Here is a 22,344-nt window from a genome sequence, read left to right as displayed (position 1 = left end):
ATTGTCTTATGATGAGTTCTAGATTGGATACTCAAAACCAAAACACTCAAAAATTGATTAGCTGAACAAATTATGAATCAAAAAAAACTACTCCAAACCGAGAAGAACAAATGGAAAATTCAAACTCCTTAATTGGCTTTTGCTTTTCAATTTTTTTTTTAAATCAATTTTGTTTTGATTATCTTTGGATCTTTCTTCTAATTTTTTTTTTTAAATCAAATAGGAGTTGCCTTTTTCTTTCAATGTTGATCTATCAAAAGGTCTCGGTCACTTTTCTAGGAACACCAAAACCGAATTCAAATTGAAATTCAAATGCCACACAAATTAGGTCAAATTGTAATGAACATGTGACATGCTTTTTATGCTTGGTTGGTTTATGTAGCACATGCACGGTTTTGGCTCCAATTTTCAAATTCAAATTACAATCCAAACACAATTTTCCAGCACACACTAAAGAAACAAAATCAAACCTCACGGAATTTAAATTTTTGTGTTAGACATTTTCAAAAAAAAAATTTTGGAAGCCTAAAATTCTAAGAAAACTACTAATGATCTAGTAGTAGTTTATGAACTCAAAAATGAAACAAAATTCATGAGCTTATACCAAAGAAAAGCAATGGATCTCGGCCAAATCCAGAAAATTGTTTCAAGATGCAAATCAAAAATTAACAAGGATCACAAGCATAGCTAAGATAGATGAACATATAAGAACTACACAATCCTACTAGACATGGATTTCAAAATACAATGACTCAAACATTCAATTTGACCGATTAAAATTTCAATTATGACTCAAAGAAAATTCAAAACGTTCTTAAGCAGAATTTTCCTAATAGGTAAAAGAAATTGGAGCATGATTCATGGAAGCATATAACATAGGCGCATAATGAATCATTCAAGCATAAGAAACTAGATCCATCAAATTTTAAGACAAAAAATAGATCTAGGAAGGAATAAACTCTAAAGTGACATGAATTAAAATGATGAACACAAGATGAAATAGAAAGAACAAAGAACCACGGATCACAAGAATTCAAAAGATAAGAGCTAAGACTTATCTCTTGAAGATCAAAAACCGGATGCTCTTGATACCACTTGATGTGCTTCCACTTGGATGCACATAGAACTATCTTCAAGTCTCCACGGATCCTTGGGAGATTGGTCAAGGATGGAAGTTCCAAGAGACTCAAGGTGGCCGAAGCTTGCTTCTAGCTAAGGTCCAAGGAAGTAAGGCAACCTAGCTCTACAAAGAGAAGCACTCAAGGAGGGTAGAGAAGGTAGCCAAGTGACTTTCGGATGGAGAGGTTTTCAAGCAATGAAAACTCATTCAATTAATTCCAAAAAGTGTCTACAAAACTCGGTCATAAGAAGTTTATAGGCTAAATTAGGTTAAGGGTTTAAGTTGGGTTTACCTAGAGTTAAGTATAACCATGGTATGGTTATCTTAACTCTAGGCGCCAAAATTTGAATTCTAAAATTCAAATTTTGGTGCCAACCGGTCACCCTCCCATGTGCACACATTTGGCATGTAATTAGGAAGCCATTTGAGTTGCATTTCGGATCACACCATGTGCATGTGTTGCACATGGCCGAAATGCACACCAAATGTGCTACTAATTAAATGCTAATGTAATTCCACATGTAACTCTAATTAACCTAAATTCAAATGACCTTCAAATGAAACTCCTATGCTACTAGGCCGAAAATACAAGGCCCAAAAGAAATACATGGCACTAAGGCCCACTCCTATACTAACCCTAATCTAATGGGCTTGATACAAAGCCCAACAAAATAAAGTGGTGGGCTTTCCTTGGGCTTGGGCCCACTCTTCATGCATCCTTCTTACCATTGCTCTAGTAGTTGGGCCCTTAGCCCATGGGCCTCCTCCATCACTATGACCGTGAGCTTATGGACAAGCTACAAAGATTGAAACAAGGGTCATCTAGTGTGGAAGAATATAGGCAATCTATGGAGTTACTCATGATGAGGGCTGGGATAAGGGAAGAAGAGAGGACCACTATCTCAAGGTTTCAAAGTGGTCTTAACAATGAAATAAGAGACAAATTTGAACTCATTCCATATAGAGATTTGAATGAACTTGTTCAACTTTGTTCTAGAGTGGAACATCAACTTAAGAGAAAATCTTTTAGAAAAGACTCCACTCTCTCTTATTCCAAGAGTTTTAAGAAGGAGGGACACTCTTCCCAACCTTACCCCGAAGAAGAAAAAGAAAAAGAAAAAGAAAAAGAAAAATATCATCTTTCAAAGTACCTTCCAAAGAATCTAAGTCAAGTGAAATTAAGTGCTTCAAGTGTCTTGGAAGAGGACATATTGCTTCTCAATGTCCTACAAAGAAAACCATGGTTTTAAAAGCCCAAGACCACTATAGTAGCCTTGATGAAGCTACTTCATCTTCCTCTAGTAGTGAAGATGAAGCCATAGATTCAGAGGAAGAAATCTTACCTTGTGAAGGAGAATTATTATTGGTTAGAAGGCTCCTTAGCAATCAATCTAGTGTAATTGATCAATCTCAAAGAGAGAACTTGTTTCAAACAAAATGCAAAGTCTTAGAAAAAACTTGTTCTCTCATTGTAGATAGTGGGTCTACTTCTAATTGTTGTAGTACTAGATTGGTTGAAAAGCTAGCCTTGACTACAAAACCTCATCCTAAACTTTATAAAATGCAATGGATCAATGAGGAAAGAGGTATTGTAGTTGACCAACAAGCAAGCATACCAATATCCATTGGTAAATATAAAGAAGAAGTTTTGTGTGACATAATACCATTGGAGGCTAGTCATGTCTTGCTTGGGAGGCTATGGAAATTTGACAATAAAACAATCCATGATGGCCTTACAAATAAGATAAGTTTCCAACACTTGGGTAAGAAATTTGTGTGGTGTCCTCTATCACCTTTCCAAGTGAATGAGGACCAACTCAAATTGAAAGCCAAGAAAGATGAAGAGGAGAAAAACAAAAAACAAAAACAAAAAGAAAAGAAAAGAAAAGAATTTTCCCTTGAGAAAGAAAGAAAGGCTAGGTTCAAGAGAATCTTAACCCTTGTGCCATCCTCATTCTTTTGGTGCCAAAAAAGATGGCAATAGAGGATGAACACCGTTTATAAAAGCCATCATTAAATAAAGTAGAGGTACCCAATCCCTAAGCTAGATGATTTGATGGATGTCTTGCATGGGGCCATTAAAAATTTTCCAAAATTTGCTTATATATATGCATGATTGGAGATGCCTTTTTGGGCCTCCCCAATGCCCCTAGCAATCTCATTCATCTAAATCATATACTTAAGGATTGAGTAGGAAAGTTTTAGTAGTTTATTTCCCTAATTATGGTCTCACATATTTTGAAGGAAACCATGGAATGGATGAGCTTAAAGATTTGAGGTCAAATCCTTCTCAAGAAGGAGGGGATGATGGAGGACCATCCTTGGAGCTTCATGTGGGACCCATCAATAGGTCTATGGCTAGGAGATTGGAAGAAGATAGGGGAGCTAACACCCCTAGAGATATGCTTCTTGTGGTTAAATGACATTGATCAATCTCCTAACCCCTAGAGATATGCCTATTTTGCCCTTGTCTTTATTTTTCCCATTTTACCCTTGTATTTTGGGATATTTTAGTCATAGGATTTATTTTTACTTGTATTTCCCATTTTACCCTTGTATTATGGGGTGCCTTAGATTATATGATTTTTTTTGGACTAGGGTATTTATTTAGGGCCTAGACGTATTTTTTTGGTGAACATTGATCTATTTTTGGACTTGGAAAGGCTTAGGCCCAAGTGGAGGGCACCTAGGTTGCATGCTCTTATCATGCACCTAGTTGTAGCTTAGCCAAACCCAAAGATTCCATCCTTGGCCACCAATTAGCATCTAGGGTTAATTTGAGTTTCATTTGGACTGCATTTGGCATTGCAATTTTCAGCCATACACTTCCAAATGCAACCCTAAATGCTCCCTCCCCTATAAATACCCTAAACCATGCACCTTGTAAATACTTTGGAATATATGAATTTAAGTGAGCATTTTTTGCCTCAAATCCTCTCCTTAGTCACCTAGGTCACCACGTCCTAGACCTCCCCTCTCCTCCCTTGAGTGAGTTTGGGGTTTATTGAGTGGCCTTCATCCCCCTTTGGTGAAGTGAGCCAACCTAGAACCACTTAGACACATTTCCCTTCCACTTACTCCTATTCGCCCACCATAAACACCTCACGCCCATCATCCTTATTTCTCCACCCTTGAAGGAACATCCACCATTGAGGTCATCACCTTGGCCTTAACAAGGAGCCTCCCTCCCACCTTGGACGTCTTGGTCTCTCCCATGGTGGAAGGAGTCCATCAAAGACAAGGTATATGGGGGTTTATAAATTTTTACTTGAAGAGGCTTGGTTATTAAGTGGCTCATTGTAGCTTACCTCCCTCTAAAGTTCAATTTGTATTCTTAGACCTCTAAGTGCCAAATCTAAGCACTTAAAAGTCTTACTTTCTTAAAAACTATTTTTGTGTAAAAAGGACTTTTTTTTTAAAATGTCTCATCAATCCGACTATAGTGAAAGTAATAGCTCTTCTAAAAGCATTTCTTATCTAGCAAAAGAGCTAAAATCACTTAAACTATGGAGGAAGCAAGAGGCAATCCAAAAAGAGAAGGATAAAATTGAAAGGGAGGCCCAATTTTCTATCTTTGAAAAAGAGATGAGACTTCTTAAACAAGAAGAAGAAAAATTGAAAGAGGAAATGAGATAAAAATAGAGAAGTAGGAGCTCACATTCCCAATATTCTTCTCCCAATGAAAGCCTAAACATAGGCGACCACTATCAACCTGCACCTAGAAGAACCAGTAGACCAAGGGAATCCAAGGTGGATCTCCCTCAATTCTTTGGAAAGGATGATGTGGAAGTTGGTTTAGAATGGGAGATGAAAGTTGAACAACTCTTTGCTTGCCACAAGGTAAGTGAAGACAGAAAAGTACCTCTTGCTACCCTTAGCTTTTAAGGGCATGCAATGTATTAGTGGACGACCCTAGCAAGAGAGAGGCACCTCCACAATGACCCTCCTATCTAATATTGGAATGAAGTTAGGAGTGCATTGAGGAGGAGACACATTCCCTCCTACTATTGAAGGGAGCTTGTGAATAAGCTCCAAAGGCTCTAACAAAGAGATATGTATGTAGAATAGTATAGACAACAAATGGAGCCATACATGATGAGGGAATGTATTAGGGAAGAAGAAGCCACCACCGTAGCTAGATTCTTGAGTGGTCTTAATTTAGAGATAAGAGACCAAGTGGAGCTACTACCCTACATGGACCTAAATGCCTTGGTCCAACTTTATGTAATGGTATAATAACAAAAGCTGAGAAAATCCTCTTTTAAAAGAGATAGCTCCCACTCTTCATCTCTAAAGAAATATTACAAGAGGGAGGGAAAATCATTTGAGACAAAGAAAGTTTTAGAACCCTCCAAGGATCTAGCTAGAGAAAAAGACAAAGGGAATGGAAAGATCACTCCACACACTAGTACTAGGACTAGTGATATAAAATGTTTTAAGTGTCTAGGGGGAGGCCACATTGCCTCCCAATGTCCCACCAAGAAGGTCATGATCTTAAGGGGGCATGACACTTATAGTAGTCAAGAAAAGACTACTACCTCTTCTAGTGACAGTGAGGAGGAAACAAGTGATCAAGAAGGAAATGTGGAGTTAACTTTTCCTTATGAAGGGGAGCTCTTAATGATTAGAAGACTCCTCAACAACCAACCTAGTGGTACATTATCTCAACGAGAGAACATTTTTCATACAAGATGCAATGTTTCTAACAAAGCATATTCTCTTATTGTAGATAGCGGATCATGGTGCAATTGTTGTAGCACTAGGCTGGTTGAGAAGTTGTGTCTAACTACTCTTCCTCATCCTAAACCTTATCAATTGCATTGGCTTAATGAGGATGGAGATATAGTAGTTGACCAACAAGTAAAGATCAAGCTTTCCATTGGGAAATATGAAGATGAGGTATTATGTGATGTAGTACCAATGGAAGCTTGTCATACCTTACTAGGAAGGCCATGACAATTTGATAAGAAAACTATGCATAATGACTTTACTAATGAGATTACCTTTACACATGAGGAAAAAAAATTTGTGCTTCATCCTCTTTCTCCTCAACAGCTGGCAGAGGATCAAGCACAAATGAAACTCAAAAGGGAAAGTGATAGAAAATTACAAAAAAGGAAGAAAAGAGAGAGAAAAAAAAGTCTGTGAAAACTAATGTAAAAAGATATCTAGGGAGAAAGGAGTCCCCTCCCTAGAAGTTGTTAATCAAGAGAATACAATTTCGAAACAAAACCTCTTGATTGAACAACCCTCTTTTATCCTTCTCTGTAGAGGGACTCTCACTTGCACACAATTAATGGAAGTGAGACTTTACCTAAGGGGGTCAAAAATCTTTTAAGATAATTTAATAATCTATTTCCTCCTGAAGGTCCTATGGGCCTTCCTCCTGTTAGAAAGGGATAGAGCATCAAATTGACCTTGTCCCTGGAGCTAGCCTACCTAATAGCCCAACTTATAGGACAAACCCCCAAGAGACTAAAGAAATAGAGTCTTAAGTCCAAGAATTGTTGGAGAAGGTCTGGGTTCAAAAGAGCTTAAGTCCTTGTGTTGTTCCAGTGTTGTTGGTTTCAAAGAAAGATGGCAAGTGGAGAATGTGCTGTGATAGTAGAGCCATAAATAACATCACTATAAAATATAGACATCCTATTACTAGGCTTGATGATATGCTAGAAAAACTTCATGGAGCCATTATAGTTTCTAAAGTTGATCTTAAAAGTGGTTATAATAATCAAATTAGAATTAAAGGTGATGAATGGAAAGCTGCTTTTAAGACCAAGTTTGGACTATATGAATGGTTGGTTATGCCCTTTGGGCTTACCAATGCTCCTAGTACATTTATGCATCTTATGAATTATGTCTAAGGGATTACATAGGAAAATTTGTAGTAGTTTATTTTGATGGCATCTTAATATATAGTAGATGCCTAAGTGATCACATACGACACTTAAGGCAAGTCTTTAGTATACTTAGGAAAAACCACCTTTTTGGAAACTTAGAAAAATGTATCTTTTGTGTAGATAGTGTTGTATTTCTTGGTTTTATAATTAGTAAAAAGGGGGTTCATGTGGACCCCAAGAAAATCAAGGCCATCCAAGAATGGCCCACACCTTAAAGTGTTAGAGATATTAGGAGCTTCCAAGGGTTGGCAAGCTACTATAGGAGATTTGTTCCTAATTTCTCCACACTTGCCTCCCCATTAAATGAATTAGTAAAGAAAAATGTAGAGTTTCAATAGGGAGAGAAACAAGAGAGAGCCTTCCTAACTTTAAAGGATAAGCTCACCTATGCACCACTTCTAACTTTACCTGATTTTTATAAGACTTTTACGCTAGAATGTGATGGAAACATGCCAAAGCTAAGGAAACCAAGAGGTGATACATTAAAAGAACCAAGAGGAATGAGATGATTTTGAAGACCTCTCATATGTTTGTGTACATAGTAGCTATTTGTATAGGTTTATTTTGCCTTTCTATTTGTGAGACACTTTGTTTCCTTTTTATAGATAATTTTATAATGAATTCAGAGCAGGTTCTTTGGAGACTTTTACTCCATTTGACCTTGTATTAAAGGTCATTCATTTTTACTTTTTCAATAGTAGAAGTGGTGTGACAATTAGCAAGGTGTGTAGGTGTAACTAGCAAATGGGCCAGAGTTGGGCCTAGGCCAAATTTTACATATTTGACTTGTTTTGTTCCATATTTTTCAAGAAAATCATTTAGCTAGGTCTCACAATCATTTGGTGAACCTAACTAAACCAATTCCATAATTTTTGGATTGGACTTAGTATGGAACCAAGCCCATGGCCGCCCACCCTTTCTCCTTGGTCGGGTTTGTTAGTCTCACTTAACTCCTTGGGGAAGCTTGTGCTACAAGCTTCTAACTTAGCTTGCTTCCCAGCTAAGATAAAAGCTTGCTCCACAAGCCTCCTAAACTAAGGTGGATGGTCAAGTTAAACTAACCATGGTTCACTTGAACCATGGTTAAGCTTAGCTTCCTCCATAAACTACCTACTTTTATATATTCCTAAACCTTTCATTTGTAATCACTTTTGAGTATATGAAATCAGAATTTTTCACTAAAATTATCTCTCTCAAGAGTCACAAATCCGTTGAGAAGAAGCTTCTCCCCTAAACTTCTCAACAAAGGAATTCCTCCTTTGTTTTAGGTTCCATAAGTTTCTTCCCCTTCAAGTAAGAAACCGAACCTCCTTAGTTGCTTCAACAAGCTTTGGAGCTTGTTTATCATACCTCATTGGCGTGTTGAATACCTCAAGAGAAGAAAGGGACATTGAAGGTGGAGCTTGGAGAGGATCATCAATCACCTCCTCAAGTATTTCCATCAAAATGTGATGCCTCTAGGGTTGGCTTAGGGGCGGTTCTGTTATAAGGTGGGCACCCAATTGTTTATTGTTAAGTTAGACGAAGACGAAGTAATTCCAAGTAAGGTTTTGAATATGAAAAATATAATACATATTGTTATTTCTAACAACTATGTTCGTGTTTCAGAAAAACACAAGTATAGGCAAGTTGTGAAGAATGAAACAAGAACCACTTCATGCACTGAAAATGAGGGCATCAGACTGAAAGGCCAAAACAAGACCATAGACGAAGCCCAACCAAACACAAGAAGGAAAAATGATCCCAAGAAAGTCAAGTATCAGACCACAGATGATTTTAAGATGGCCCATAAATCAAAAGAAAGTCAACTACATATAAGACGAAGGACAACACAAACTAAAAGACACGTTAGACAAAGAACAAAGTCTTCCCACCTGTAACATGGTCCAGATCAAAAGAAAGTCAAAGCATTAAACTCAAATGCTCAGATGTAAATCATAGATTGAGATGCATTGGACTAACAGACGTAGATGAAGATTGCCACGCAAACACTTAAAGAATCAAGTCTCAAAGGACAAATTAGGGCACTGTCCATGATCAATTGAATGCCTTAACATGATAGCATGATCAAAGGGATAAGAAGAAGAAGAAGAAAAGCACACAAAAGCATAAGCATACATGTGTCAGAAAGAGTACATCACTTTTTCAGATAATAACAACATTCTACAGCTACGTGACCGAAAAAGGACAAAATGGTTCCTAGGTCTCTACTAAATTCAGATACAGCTACTAACAAGGCAAGGAAAACTTCATGCAAGGTCTATAAACTGGAAGCAACATTTAATGTAAGATCTTCAACATTAAATGAGAGATCAAACTAGTCATGAACGACTATATCTGCTTCAATAGATACTTGCAACGAGCAAATTCTACAAGACAATATATATATATCACTATCTCAAACCTTGAAAGGTTGGCTTTTGGCTTTGCATTCTTAACAAAAGTGATATCAAGCCCACAAAACAAAGAAACCAAAGATAGAGCGTATAGAGTCAGATGTACCATAGTGTATACATCTCTGTAGACTAAGGAGTTCCAAGCATGTGCATCTTAGGAATAAAAACCTTAGTGAGTGTACCAACTTATATATCCTTTCTGTGAGAGTAAACCAAACACTCAATCATTGTAAAGACAAAGGTTGCATACCTTAGTGAGTGTATAACCTATATATCCTCTCTATAAGAGTAGCCCAAACACTCAAACCAAACCAATTCAGCCATCATTTGTAAAGCCTGAAGAGGCTAAGGAAAGAATACTTGTAAATCTTGGAGAGGCTTGTCAAAGAATACTCACTGCGAGCCAGAAGTGGCTGAGTAAAGAATACTAGTGTTGATGAGTAAAGTCGACATGCCAGGAGTTGGTCGAGAATACTCATTGAGAGCCAGAAGTGGCTGATCAAAGAATACTAGCGCCAATGGTGAAGTTAGCGGGCCAGGAGTTAGTCGATAATACTTGGACCAGGAGTGGTCGTGACCTGGGTGGTCTATAATACTCAATGAGAGCTTGAAAAGGTTGAACAAACAATACTTGTATTTTATTGAATATCTAGTGGAACCCTTCATTTGAAGGAGACTGGACGTAGCTCAGTCTAAGTGAACCGGTATAAAAATACTCGCACTATTTTTATGTTTCAGACACACTTTTATTTGATTGATTTAATATATTGAAAACTTCGTCTAACGCTTATCGTCTATTAAAACTATCTTTAGAAGAAAATCATACTTGTTCAACTGATTATCCTAAAAGAATGGTTTTCGTTTAAGAAGTACTTTCTCTTAGCAGACGATGAAACTCCTAAACGCAAAATGATTTTGTTAAACCAATCCTGGGTAGTTTTTGTTTAGCATTCATTGATATTATTTTACTGGACGAAAGAGAGTCTGTTTGTGAAAAGGTTTTAAAATTCCTTTGTTCAGACACACACATATTCAACCCCCCTTCTATGTGTTTTTCATCTAACTTCAATTGGTATCAGAGCTTAACCCTTTGGGTTAAGCATCTAACAATGCAGGGGTACGTAACGATCCATGGAAGAACAAAGGACAAATGGAAACTAAAAAGCAAGGAAGACGAACAACTGGTATAGGTAAACCTAGTATATATCAAATCATTCACTTCAATAATGCATGTTGCTTATGTTATAGGAATAGATTGCATCTGATAGGTTAGGATGTTATATATGTTTATACAATTTCATCTGAAACACAATAGGGCAAAAAACGTAGTAAGTTACTACGTTTAGATATCCCTCAGAGTGAAATAAGAAATTACTGCGTTTGAATAATCCTTATTCGATGAAGCATCTAGGAAGGTTTCCTTGCGTCTGAACACTCTATTCTCGCATCTAAGAAACCCAGTCTAGTATATACCTAATGTTCTTACCGGAGATCTGCTCGGGGATGATCCTCCAAGTAAGGTCAGTGAGCCTCCTTTACTGGTACGTTTGAATGCTCCAAGAGGGGGTGGTACCTGCAAAAGAGGCTCCGATGCTAAAGTTAGTGTTTGTGTGAGTATTAGTCTTGTATAAGTAATGCAAGTACCTTGGTGTGATTTAGGGTTGCCTTGGGCCTTGGGCCTGAGATAAGATGTAATATGATTAGATAACGGATCTCATCTCGGGCGAGATCCTCGGGAATCAGTTACGATTCACTTAAATGCCGAGTTGATGCCACATAGTGCGCGTCTGAGGTCGGCTTGCACTGTGGTTTCGAGCTTGGAACTCGACTTCGCAGTACAGATAGTACACTAGCCCCCCGAGCTCTGAAGACCGTAGGTCGAGGAGTTAAGACCGAGCTCACTGGGGGGAAGTGACCTTTCACGTACGTCTGCCTGTTGAGATGCCATGTGTCGTAACTGTTCACCTCCCGAAAACGTGCAAGTGACGGTTATGTAATGATGGTTTCATCCGTCATAATGGGTCTCATTTAATGCGTGGTCAGGCGTGCCCTTTGGGTGACACGTGTCTTGACGGTTTGAATTTTGGGAAAAACCTTTTCTTTTCCTCGCGCCTCTTCTCATTCACTTTACTCTCTTTCTCTTTGTCTTCCTTCTTGGCTTCCTGCATACGCTGCGTCTTGCATCTCTGTTCGTTCTTTCTTTTCGTTTTCTCTGTTTCCGACGTCGTTTCTGGAAACCCAGTCGTTGTTAGGGTTATTTTCTGAGGAAGAGTACCAGGTACTTCCTTTTTGCCATTTTCTTTTTCCTTTTTCTCCAGTCTTCTTCGGGTCTTCTTGTTTCTTTAATGGCTGGTGGAAGTGGTGCTGGGTCTTCTACGCCTGCCAAGGGTAAAGGCTAGGCGCGGGGCAAGGCGACGGCTGCCAGAACGGCCGCTGCTGGTAAGAAAAAAGAGGTGGCCCCGCCAGCGGACCTCATTCCAGGTATTCCTGGGTACGATTGGGTTCGCTGTGAGATGGAAGGGGTTCAAAGTGTTTTTAGGTCCTTTCTCGAGGTCAATGGGATCTTGAAATCGTGCAGGGTTTGTGACCCTTCTATTTCCTGGATGATCCGGCTTGAGCCTTGTCAGGCTGGTGAGGGCGTATACATGGGGAAGTCTACCGACCCTCCCCATTTCTATATGTACTACTGTTTTTTTAGGGATTTAGGTGTCTGTCTTCCCTTCACTCAGTTTGAGTGTGATTTCTTAAACTTCGTCAACTCGGCCCCTTGCCAGTTGCACCCCAACAGTTAGGGTTTTTTGAGGGCTTTTCAAGTCCTGTGTTCAGTTTTGGGGATAAAGGTGTCCCTTCCCGTCTTTTTTCATTTTTATCAGCTGAAGATAGGCGTTCCGCCATACGGCATATTGTCTCTGAATGGGAGTAGGGATGGGGCTTTGTTCACTCTCTACTCCCAATCATATAAAAACTTCAAGCAAGAGTTTTTTCGAGTTGCTCTTGTGAACGTCGACCCATTGGAGGATGGGCCTTTTTACTTTGGCGGGTTGTCGAAGTTCCCCTTCTATTGGTGCCCCAAACCGTCTAGGTTTCATGGGGTGGGCCAATTGAAGCTGACGACTTCGGAGGCGGCCGCTGTCGAGAACCTCGCAGCGCTTCCTCGTCTGCTGGATTGCAAGCTCGTTCTGTCGCTTGCGAACTCAGCATACAGGGAGAGGGGCCTGGAGAGTGAGTATTTTGTCCTCTTTAGATTGCTAGGGTTAACGGAATCTTCTTTTGTTGATGTGTTTTGCCTTTTTGTATTTGCAGGTATAATGGGCAAGAGTAAGTGGAAGGAGCTAAAGCATCGGTGTAACCTTGCCGAGCTTGAGGTCCCCGAGCCTCAGGAGGAGGAGATGTCCCCCCTAAAGGTTAATCGAAAAAGAAAGAGGGGCGAGAAAGAGGTCGGGGGAACCTCTGCCCCTCGTGGAACGGAGGAGGTGACTTCCAAGGCTGCAGATGCTGACGCAGTCGATCTTACTGGGAGCGCTCCACTTGGGGAGGTTCCCCAAGTGGCTGTAGCGGGGACCGTCGAGTAAGCTGTTCCCTTTGCCGAGGTAGGTGTTTTGTGCTTCAATTCATTTTCTATGTGGATTTGGCGAGATTTGTTGAGGTATTGTCTCTCTCTTTGCAGGCAGAGATAGCTGCCGAGGTGGAGGTCTTGGTTGCCGAGCAGGTCGCCCTGGCTGCCAAGGTGGGTATCTTGCTTTTCCCTCTATTTTGCATATTGGTTTCTTATTTCTTGACATGAGGTTGGTTTTTGCAGGAAGGGGGCATTGCTGGGGTCTCAGAGCCCTCGAGGTCGGTCGTGCCCGAGGTGGACCCTCGTATTGCTGAGCAGCGGGCGCTTGCTTTCGCTGCTATTGAGGCTCGTGGCGAGGGGCTGAGCACTGAGGTTCCGGCGACGATGCCTGCCGTGTTCGTGCCTTCGTCGGGTCCGTCCCAGGGGGCTTCCCGAAGCTGATATATCGCCCACTGCTTTGGGAAGGATCGCTCCGACGTGAGGTTGGACCATGTTAGTGCCTCGACTGACATGGATTCCTTGTGGAGCGCGGGGGTGACCACGGAGAAGTTTTACCCCTTGGGTTCACTAAGCTCAGGAGACCAGGGGTTGATAGATGAGGTCAGGCCTGTGGAGAGCTTCGACGCCGCCCAGGTCTTCCTGCAAAGGACCATGGCGATTGTAGACCACTTGAAGCGTAGGGGGTCCCAACAGCAGGAAGATCTGGATAGGCTGAGGGGCCGAGTTAAGCCCTTGAAGGACGAGAACAAGGCCCTCAAGGAGGAGAACAAGGTGCTAAGTTTTGCCCTTGGTGAGGCGAAGATGCAGGGCGCCGAGCTTCAAGCAATGAAGGCGGACCTCACCAGGGTTCAGAAGCCATTGGAGATTGCCCTGCGTTCCAACGAGAATTATGCCTCCCAGGTGGGCGAGTTGCAGGGGCTTGTCGCGTCGTCCTGAGGCCGGGTGCGGAGCTTGGAGGACGAGGTGGCGTCCTCCCGGGGCCGAGTTCGCTCTTTAGAGGACGAAGTGTCTTTTTTGAGGGGCGAGCTCGTTGTGGCGGCTGAGGAGCGCCTCCGCGATGAGGTCATTCTTGGTGGCCGAGAAGAGGAGATCGCCGCCTTGAGAACAGATCTCGCGAAGCTAGAGGCGGAGAAAGCGGCGCTAGAGAAGAAACTTGAGGAGACCGAGCGTTCGGTTCTAATTGAGCATAAGAGGGGTTTCCTCAAGGCTACCCGCCAGGCCAGGCTCCTCGCGCCAGGATTTGACCTTTCTGCCATGCACGTGGAGAAAGTCATCCGCTTCGGGAAGCTGGTCAGGGAGGACGACGTCGAGGACAACTCTAGTGACAATGCCTCCGCCTAGGCTTGTTTTTGCTATGTTTTTCTTTATTTGAATTCTTGTATTGAACTCGGTGAACATGGTTTATGTATATACGTATTTTGTCTATTTGCGTTTGCTCTTGATTTTTGCTGTTTGCGCGTTCTGAGACCACGTTCGATGTCTGTTTGTGTGTGATTTTTGCTGTCCGAGTTTGACCTCAGCTTTTCGTTGAGTGAATTTTCCGTGAAGGTTTGAATTCGACCTTAAGTTAATAGCGCCGAGGATCGAATTCGACCTCGAATTGAAGTGGAGTGACTCGAATGTTCGAATTCGACCTTGTATTTTTGTTAAGTAACACATTGTGGAGGTTCAAACTCGACCTTTATCATACCGAGGTTCGAGTTCGACCTCAGATTTTCATTAAGTTATCTTTTGCGAAGGTTCGAACTCGACCTTGAGTTGATCATACCGAGGTTCGAATTCGACCTCTGATCTTGGAAGGTTCGAACTCGACCTTAAGTTTATCGTACCGAGGATCGAATTCGACCTCAGATTTCCGTTAAGTAATTTTCGTGAAGGTTCGAGCTCGACTCTCAGTGGGAGCGAAATGAGTTGGTTCGAATTTGACCTCTGATCTTGGAAGGTTCGAACTCGACCTTGAGTTTATCGTACCGAGGTTCGAATTCGACCTCAAATTTCTGTTAAGTAATTTTCGTGAAGGTTCGAGCTCGACTTTCAGTGGGAGCGAAATGAGTTGGTTCGAATTCGACCTCTGTTTAGCGTAAAGCATAAAATAATGCAAAGAGAATATGAGTTGAACAGAATGAGTCATTTTATTGATTATGTAAATGTGCCTCGTTAAAAACCCTCTCAGCCAAAACCCATTTTTCTATTTTTTGGGATAAAAAACTGAGGCGGGAAAAGAGTGCACAACTCATTCGTACAAAATTCAACTGAAATAAAACTTGAGATGCGTAGCATTCCAAGTTTGCGTTATAGGCTTCCCGTTGAGCTCTTCCAGTCTATACGCTCCATTCTCCAAGTCTTATGTAACTCGGAAAGGGCCACCCCAAGTGGGTGCAAGTTTTCCGTCTGACGTGTCTTTTCGTGCTTCGCCTAGTAATCGCCACACCAAGTCGCCAACTCAGAAAGTGCAAGGTCGTACTCGCGTGTTGTACCTTCGGGAAGCTCAGAGCTTGCAGGCTTCTTCATGAATTTGAGCTTCGTGTCTAAGCTCGTCCACCAAGTCAAGGTCAGCTGTCAACTCTTGAGTGTTCTGCTCGTTGTTGAAGGCCTGACATCGGTGGGACATCTCTCCGACTTCTACTAGGATCATTGCATCAGCTCTGAAGTTAGCCTGTAGGGCATTTCTTGCGTGGTTGGCTGGGGGGTGCAATGATATGCCTAGAGGATGTTGGGGAGTTTGTCGGGCCACTGTCCCTTGATGTTTCCTAATCGCTTCTTGAGTTCTCGGAGGATGACTTTGTTTGCTGCTTCGGCTTGGCCATTGGTCTGGGGGTGTTCCACCGAGGTCGGAAGGTGTTTGATACTGAGCTCGCGGAGGAAGTCCTCGAATCCGTGTGCGATGAAATGTCGGCCGTTATCAGTAACGAGGGTGTGAGGGATTCCGAATCTGCAAACGATGTTCCTCTAGGTGAATTTTTGTATGTTCTTGGTGGTGATTTTGGCGAGTGGACATGCCTCAATCCACTTGGGGAAGTAGTCGATTGCCACCAAGAGGAACTTCAGTTGACCTTTCGCCAGGGGGAATGGCCCAAGGATGTCCATCCCCCACTAGGAGAAAGGCCACGCCGACATCATGTGGTGGAGAGTTTCAGGCGGTTGTCGGCGTGTGTTGCCGAACTGCTAGCACTCTTTGCACTTTTGAATGTAGCTTTGGCAATCTGATTTCAGAGTGGGCCAGTAGTACCCAGCCCGGAGAACTCGGGTTGCCATTGAGCGTGCTCCGGAGTGCATGCCACATATCCCCTGATGAATTTCCTTGATGACGTAGGCTGCTTGAGACGCCGTCAAGCACTTGAGCAGTGGAGTGGAGACGCCGCGTTTGAATAACTCGTCCCCGATGATGGCGAACTTGGCCGATCTCATCCTTATCTTTCGAGCTTCGCCCTTATCTTCGGGCAAGGTCCCCTCTCTTAGGTAGTTCTAGATGCTTGTAATCCACCCTAGGTCTGCATTGTCACTGACATTGACGACTTTATCGTCCAGGCTGGGTGAGCGTAAGGTTTCTTGGATGATAGTTCGGTGCTGTCCAGGCCTTTTGGTGCTGGCGAGCTTTGATAGGAGTTCAGCTTGGGTATTTTGTTCCCGAGGCACATGCTGTATAGTGAACTTGTCGAAGGATGAGATCTGGTGGGATGCGACGTGGAAGTACCATTGCATAAGAGTGTCCTTTGCCTGGTACGTCCCGCTGAGCTGCTCCACCATTAGTTTTGAGTCACTATTGCAACTCACCTTTCGAGCTCCGAGGTCGCGGGCTAGTCGCAGTCCTGCGAGGAGTGCCTCGTACTCCGCCTGGTTGTTGGTCACCTTCAAACTGAACTGGAGGGATTGTTCCAAGGTGACTTGGTTTGGCCCTTCCAGAATGATACCTGCACCACCACCTTTGGAGTTGGAGGACCCGTCAACATGCAAAGTCTATACCTGGGGTTCCTCGACAGTAGTCGGTGTGAGCTCGGCTACGAAGTCGGCCAAGCATTGAGCCTTCAGGGGTCCGCGACCTTCGTACTGGATGCCGAATTCGGATAGTTCTACTGACTAGGCGATCATGCGTCCGACGAGCTCAGGCTTTCACAGAATTTGTTTGATGGGATAATCTATTTTAACTACCACCTGGTGGCTCTAGAAGTAGGGTCGGAGCCACCGAGCTGCAGTGACAAGCGCCAGTGCCAGCTTCTCAATCATTTGGTACCTTCTCTCTGCGTCTTAGAGCACTCGGTTGATGAAGTAGATAGGTGTCTGTACCTTTTGGTGTTCTTGTACGATAACTGCGCTGATGGCACTTTCTGCTACGGCCAAGTAAAGGAGGAGGTCGGTCTTGTGGTCCGGCCTCTGTAAGATTGGTGGAGTTGTGAGAAAGGTTTTGAAGCTTTGGAAAGCTTCTTTGCACTGATCTGTCCATTGGAAATCCTTTGGCTTCTTTAGTAGTGTGAAGATTGGCCCTGCCTTCTCCGCGAGTTTGGGTATGAAACGGGACAGTGAGACTAACCGTCCGGCTAGGCGTTGGACTTCCTTCACCGTTTGCGGGCTCTGCATCTGGATGATGGCCTTACACTTTTTGGGGTTGGCCTCAATTCCTCTGCTGGTGATCATGAAACTGAGGAATTTGCCTCCTTGAACATCGAATACGCACTTCTCCGGGTTGAGGCGCATGTTATGCTTCCTGATCTGGGCAAACACCTCGGCGAGGTCGGCGGCATGGTCAGTTGCCGAAGTGGTCTTGACTACCATGTCATCGACGTAGACTTCCATGTTTCTCCCGATCTGTTCATAGAAGACCTTATCCATCAGTCGCTGGTAGGTTGCGCCTGCGTTTTTGAGGCCGAAGGGCATGACCCTGTAGCAGTAGTTGGCGCGGTCGGTGATGAAGGACGTATGCACCTCGTCAGGTGGGTATATCATTATCTAGTTGTTCCCGGAGTAGGCATCGAGAAAACTGAGGAGGGCGTGCCCGGATGCTCTGTCGACCAACCTGTCAATGCTCGACAAGGGGTATGAGTCTTTGGGGCATGCTTTGTTTAAGTTAGTGTAGTCGAGCACATGCGCCACTTCCCCGAGTTCTTCTTCACCAGGACAACATTCACTAGCCATGCGGTGTATCTGACCTCACGGATGAAGCTAGCATTCAGCAGTTTCTGTGTCTCAGAGACGATGGCCTCCCGCCTTTCGCCGCCAACCTTCCTTTTCCTCTAGGTAACTGGCCTTGCCTCCTTGTGAATTGCTAACTTGTGACATATGAAGCTAGCGTCGATACCTGGCATGTCAGCACTGGACCAAGCAAAGAGGTCGGCATTTTGAAGGATCTTAGCTTCGAGCTGTTGCCGCAAGTTCAGGTTCAACTGCCTGCTAATCTTTGTGCACTGCCTAGGGAGTTTTCCGATCTGGAGGTCGTTAAGCTCGTCAATGGGGCTTGGCCTCATGATGGGAGTCGGATCTCGGGTCGAGATCGGTGATTTCCACGTGGGTGATGTGAGCCACGATGGGGGCATCCTTCTTGTTCTGCTCACCGGATGAAGATATCTTCAGACTTTTAGTGTAGCACTGCTGAGCCGTCTTCTGATTTGCCTTGATGGAGATGATCTTTCTGTCGCTTCCCTGGAACTTCATGGTGAGGTGCGGAGTGGACACTACTGCTCCGAGTTGATTCAGCATCGGCCTCCCAATGATGATGTTATAGGAGGTGTTGGCTTCCACAAGGAGGTATCTTACCATGACTCTCATCGAGTCCAGGGAGGTTCCGAAGGTGGTCAGCAGGTCCACGTATCCCCGAGTGTGTACTCGCTCTCCTGCAAAATCGACTAGGGGTTCTGTATGAGGTTGAATTAGAGAGTTGGGGATCTCTAACCTGAGGAAGGTCGGCCAATACAGGACATCTGCCGAGCTCCCTTGGTCTATCAGTGTTTTGTGCACCTCCCAATTTGCTAATTCTATGGCTATGACCATGGGGTCATCCTAGTTGGGGCTGACGCCATCATAGTCACTGTCGGTGAAGGTGATTGGTGGCGAGCTCTGGTGATAGACCATGGACCAAGGGTCCAGTCACTAGAGCTATGGCTAGAAGAATCAAAGAAGAATTGGACCTTGTGAAAACTAGTGGACTTGTCAAGCCCAAGGTATTCTTCACTTGGAATGCTCTATCATGAAGAGAAGGCCTAGTTCTACTTGTATATATTGTATAGTTTTCAAATAGTCTTTTGTATAGGTTATTTTTGCCTTTGTATTTGTGAGGCACTTTATTTGCTTTTATTAGTGTTTGTATATTGATTTCAAGGTAGGTTACTTGGAGAGTTTAACTCCATTTAACCCCCCTAATTGATACAATCATTTTGTATTTTTTCAGTAGGGAAAAGGGGGTGACATTTAGCAAAGCTAGGGAGTGTGCTTAGAAATTGGGCCTGAGTTGGGCCTAGGCAAAATTTTGCATATTGGACTCATTTTGCTCCTAATTTTTCATAGATTTGATTTAGCTAGGTTTCATCATCATATGATGAACCTAACTAAACCAAATCAAAGATTTTCAAATTAAATTTTGGAGCCATTTGAGACCAAGGCCGCCTAGCCCAAATGCTTTTCTCTTTGGCCGGATTTCCAAGCTTCTCCTCTTGGTTTTTGAAGCTTGCCTTGCAAGCTTCTAAACCAAGGAAGGTTAAGCCTACCTTACCATGGTTCTTAAGTGAACCATGGTCAAGGTTAGCTTCTCCTACAAGCTAGCTAAACCGTGGGAGTTTAAGTTAACCCTACCATGGTTCCTAATGAACCATGGTTAAGGTTAGCTTCTCCTACAAGCTACCTCTCCCTATATATTTGTTTTCTCTACACTTGTACTCACTTTTGAACATTTGGAGAATAGAAATCTGATTTTTCTCTCCCACTCAAGAGTCTCAAAACCGAGAGAACCTACACTCTAAGGTTTTCTCTCAAAGTTCTTCTACTTTTGACTTGGTTCCTTAAGCTTCTACAACAAGCTAAGGAGAACCGAACCTCCTTCAAGGACTTCTCCTCCATGGAAGCTTATGCTCATGGAGTTTCAAGCTTCTCTTGAAGTCAACCTCAAGGCATCTTCGGTCCTAAGCATGAAGTCATTGAAGAACATCAATCTTCTTCAACTTAGCTCCATCATTTTTGGTATCTAGAGCCTAGTGCTCTTGAGGTTTTTGTTTCTAACTTTTTCTACTTGAATCTGTGTTGTATCTTCCTTGTCTATGTCTAAATTTGTGTTTGCTGCAAGGATCTAGTTCTAATATGATTTTTGATGGATCCTATATGTCTAATATGAAGTGATTGATTCATGTTTGCTTGTTCCTATTCTTCTTGAATCAATTGTTGTTGTGCGCCTAGGTTATCTTGTGCTTGTGCTTTTGATTTTTTCTTGAGTCTTCTCCATTCATTCACATGTGTCCGTGATTGGACAACATTCTTTGAGCATAGATTTTGTTTTTGAATCTCTTGTTTTGTCCTAGAAAGTCATGTGTAGTCCTTTGTATGTTGAAACTTCTTAGACTAGCTTGTTTGACCTAATTTTTGTTTTGTGTTGTTGTGTCCGAAATTTGTGTATCTTTTGCTTATTGAATCTGTACCTTACTATATGTGCTTTTACTTTACATGTTTGAGTTCTTAATTTGCTATTAGTTCTAGCAAATTTCCTAGAGTTAGGTTTCTATTATGTCTTGTTAAAAGTTTTGTCAAAAAAAAATTGTTAAACATTTTCCTATTAGGTTTCCTTGAGTCTTGTGTTGTGGCTGAAACTTTGTGCAATTTTTTTAGCCTTAAAACAGAGCCAAAACAGAGGTGTGAGTGTCTTAAATGCATGAGAAAAACAAAAGAATGAGTGCTTAAAAATTTGACCTAAAAACAATACAAAATAGTGAAGCACTAGTTATAAAATGCATGAAAACACCTCTTGTTTTGTGTGAAATTTTTGCTGCAGTATTTTTACATTAAATCCGAGACTTCTAAGTGTTTAAAAGGCATTGAAACTCCTGAACATCAAAAGAAAAATAAGAGAAAAATATTTTGCAAAAGAAAAAGAAAGAAATAGCCAAAGAAAAAGCCAAAAAGGAGTGAAAATTGGTGAAGTGTTGCTCTCGGATTTGGTGTATTTTTGTTACATCTTTGCATTGGTCCAGCCACATCTTTGTGTCTTGTTTGGTTTTGTAATCTTAGATTTTGATTTTTGTAATCCAATTCTAGTGCCATTCATAGGTTATTCTTGTGAGTGCTAGCTTTCAAAATTAACCTTAATTGTTGCTTGTCATTTGTGAAACTCTTTCTAGTCTTGTCTCATTCTTTTCTACCATTTGGTGTAGCTATTCTAAATTGTTCTTTTTCAGTTTTAGCACTAATATTTTAGTCTTGAAGGTGGTTGAGTGCTTCTTAAAAGGTGTAGGAGGCCAAGGCAAAGGACATCCACTTGAAGGCTTTGGTGGTTGCTTAGGGAGTTTGTTCTCTCTTGGTGGCTAGACTCTTGAAAACACCTAGAAGTGACTAAAATCAAAGTTGCTTCTAAAAAAAGGAGTGAAACACCTTGTGAGGCAGCAACTTGGTGGCTGGAGTGGAGCAAGAAGGAACTATACCATTTGTAAAATTTTTGTGAAAATTAGAGACTAATTTAGTGACGAAATTTTTTGTTCCAAAACTAGTTTTCCACACAAAATCCGTTACTAAATTTGTTTCTAAATTAGTGGCAATTTGTTTTCTTTGAAATTAAAGTGCAGCCACTAATTTCATTTGAGTGTGAATTTACATTTCATTTGGAGTGTGAATTTGCATTTCAATTGAAGAAAACTTGAATTTCATTTTCTTGTAATTTTTTAATTTCCAAATTTTTGTACAAGGCCTTTATTAAGGAGTTTCTTGGAGTGCCTTTGGTGTATCTCCATCTCTCCTTAAGAGTTATCATAGTAAATTTCGATTAGCACTTGTGAGAGGGTCCTTGAAGGTCTTTGGTACCTCTCAAGCTCTCACTTAGGTTTAAATTGCTTACCACGCCTAGTTTATGTTTTCAGTCATTTAAGTTTTCAAGCAATTTATGTTTTAAGCAATTTATGTTTTCAGTCATTTAAGTTTTCAAGCAATTTATGTTTTCTTGCTCTTTATGATTTCAAGCATCATATAACTGTACACATAGGCACTTGTTTGTTATTTTTCTTTAAGAAAAGATCTTTGTGAAAATTGATTTGTGCAAGGAAAAAGTACAAGGGGGTTTAGAGATTTTTACTTGAAGAGGCTTGGTTATTAAGTGGCTCTTTAGTAGCTCACCTCCCTCCAAAGTTCAATTTGTACTCTTAGACGTTCAAGTGCCAAGTCTAAAGCACTCCATAAAAATCTTATTTTCAT

Source organism: Cajanus cajan, chromosome 8 (assembly GCF_000230855.2).
Source record: "Cajanus cajan strain Asha chromosome 8, NIPB_CcT2T_4, whole genome shotgun sequence".
In the NCBI taxonomy this organism is placed as follows: Eukaryota; Viridiplantae; Streptophyta; class Magnoliopsida; order Fabales; family Fabaceae; genus Cajanus; species Cajanus cajan.
This window is presented reverse-complemented; position numbering follows the sequence as displayed.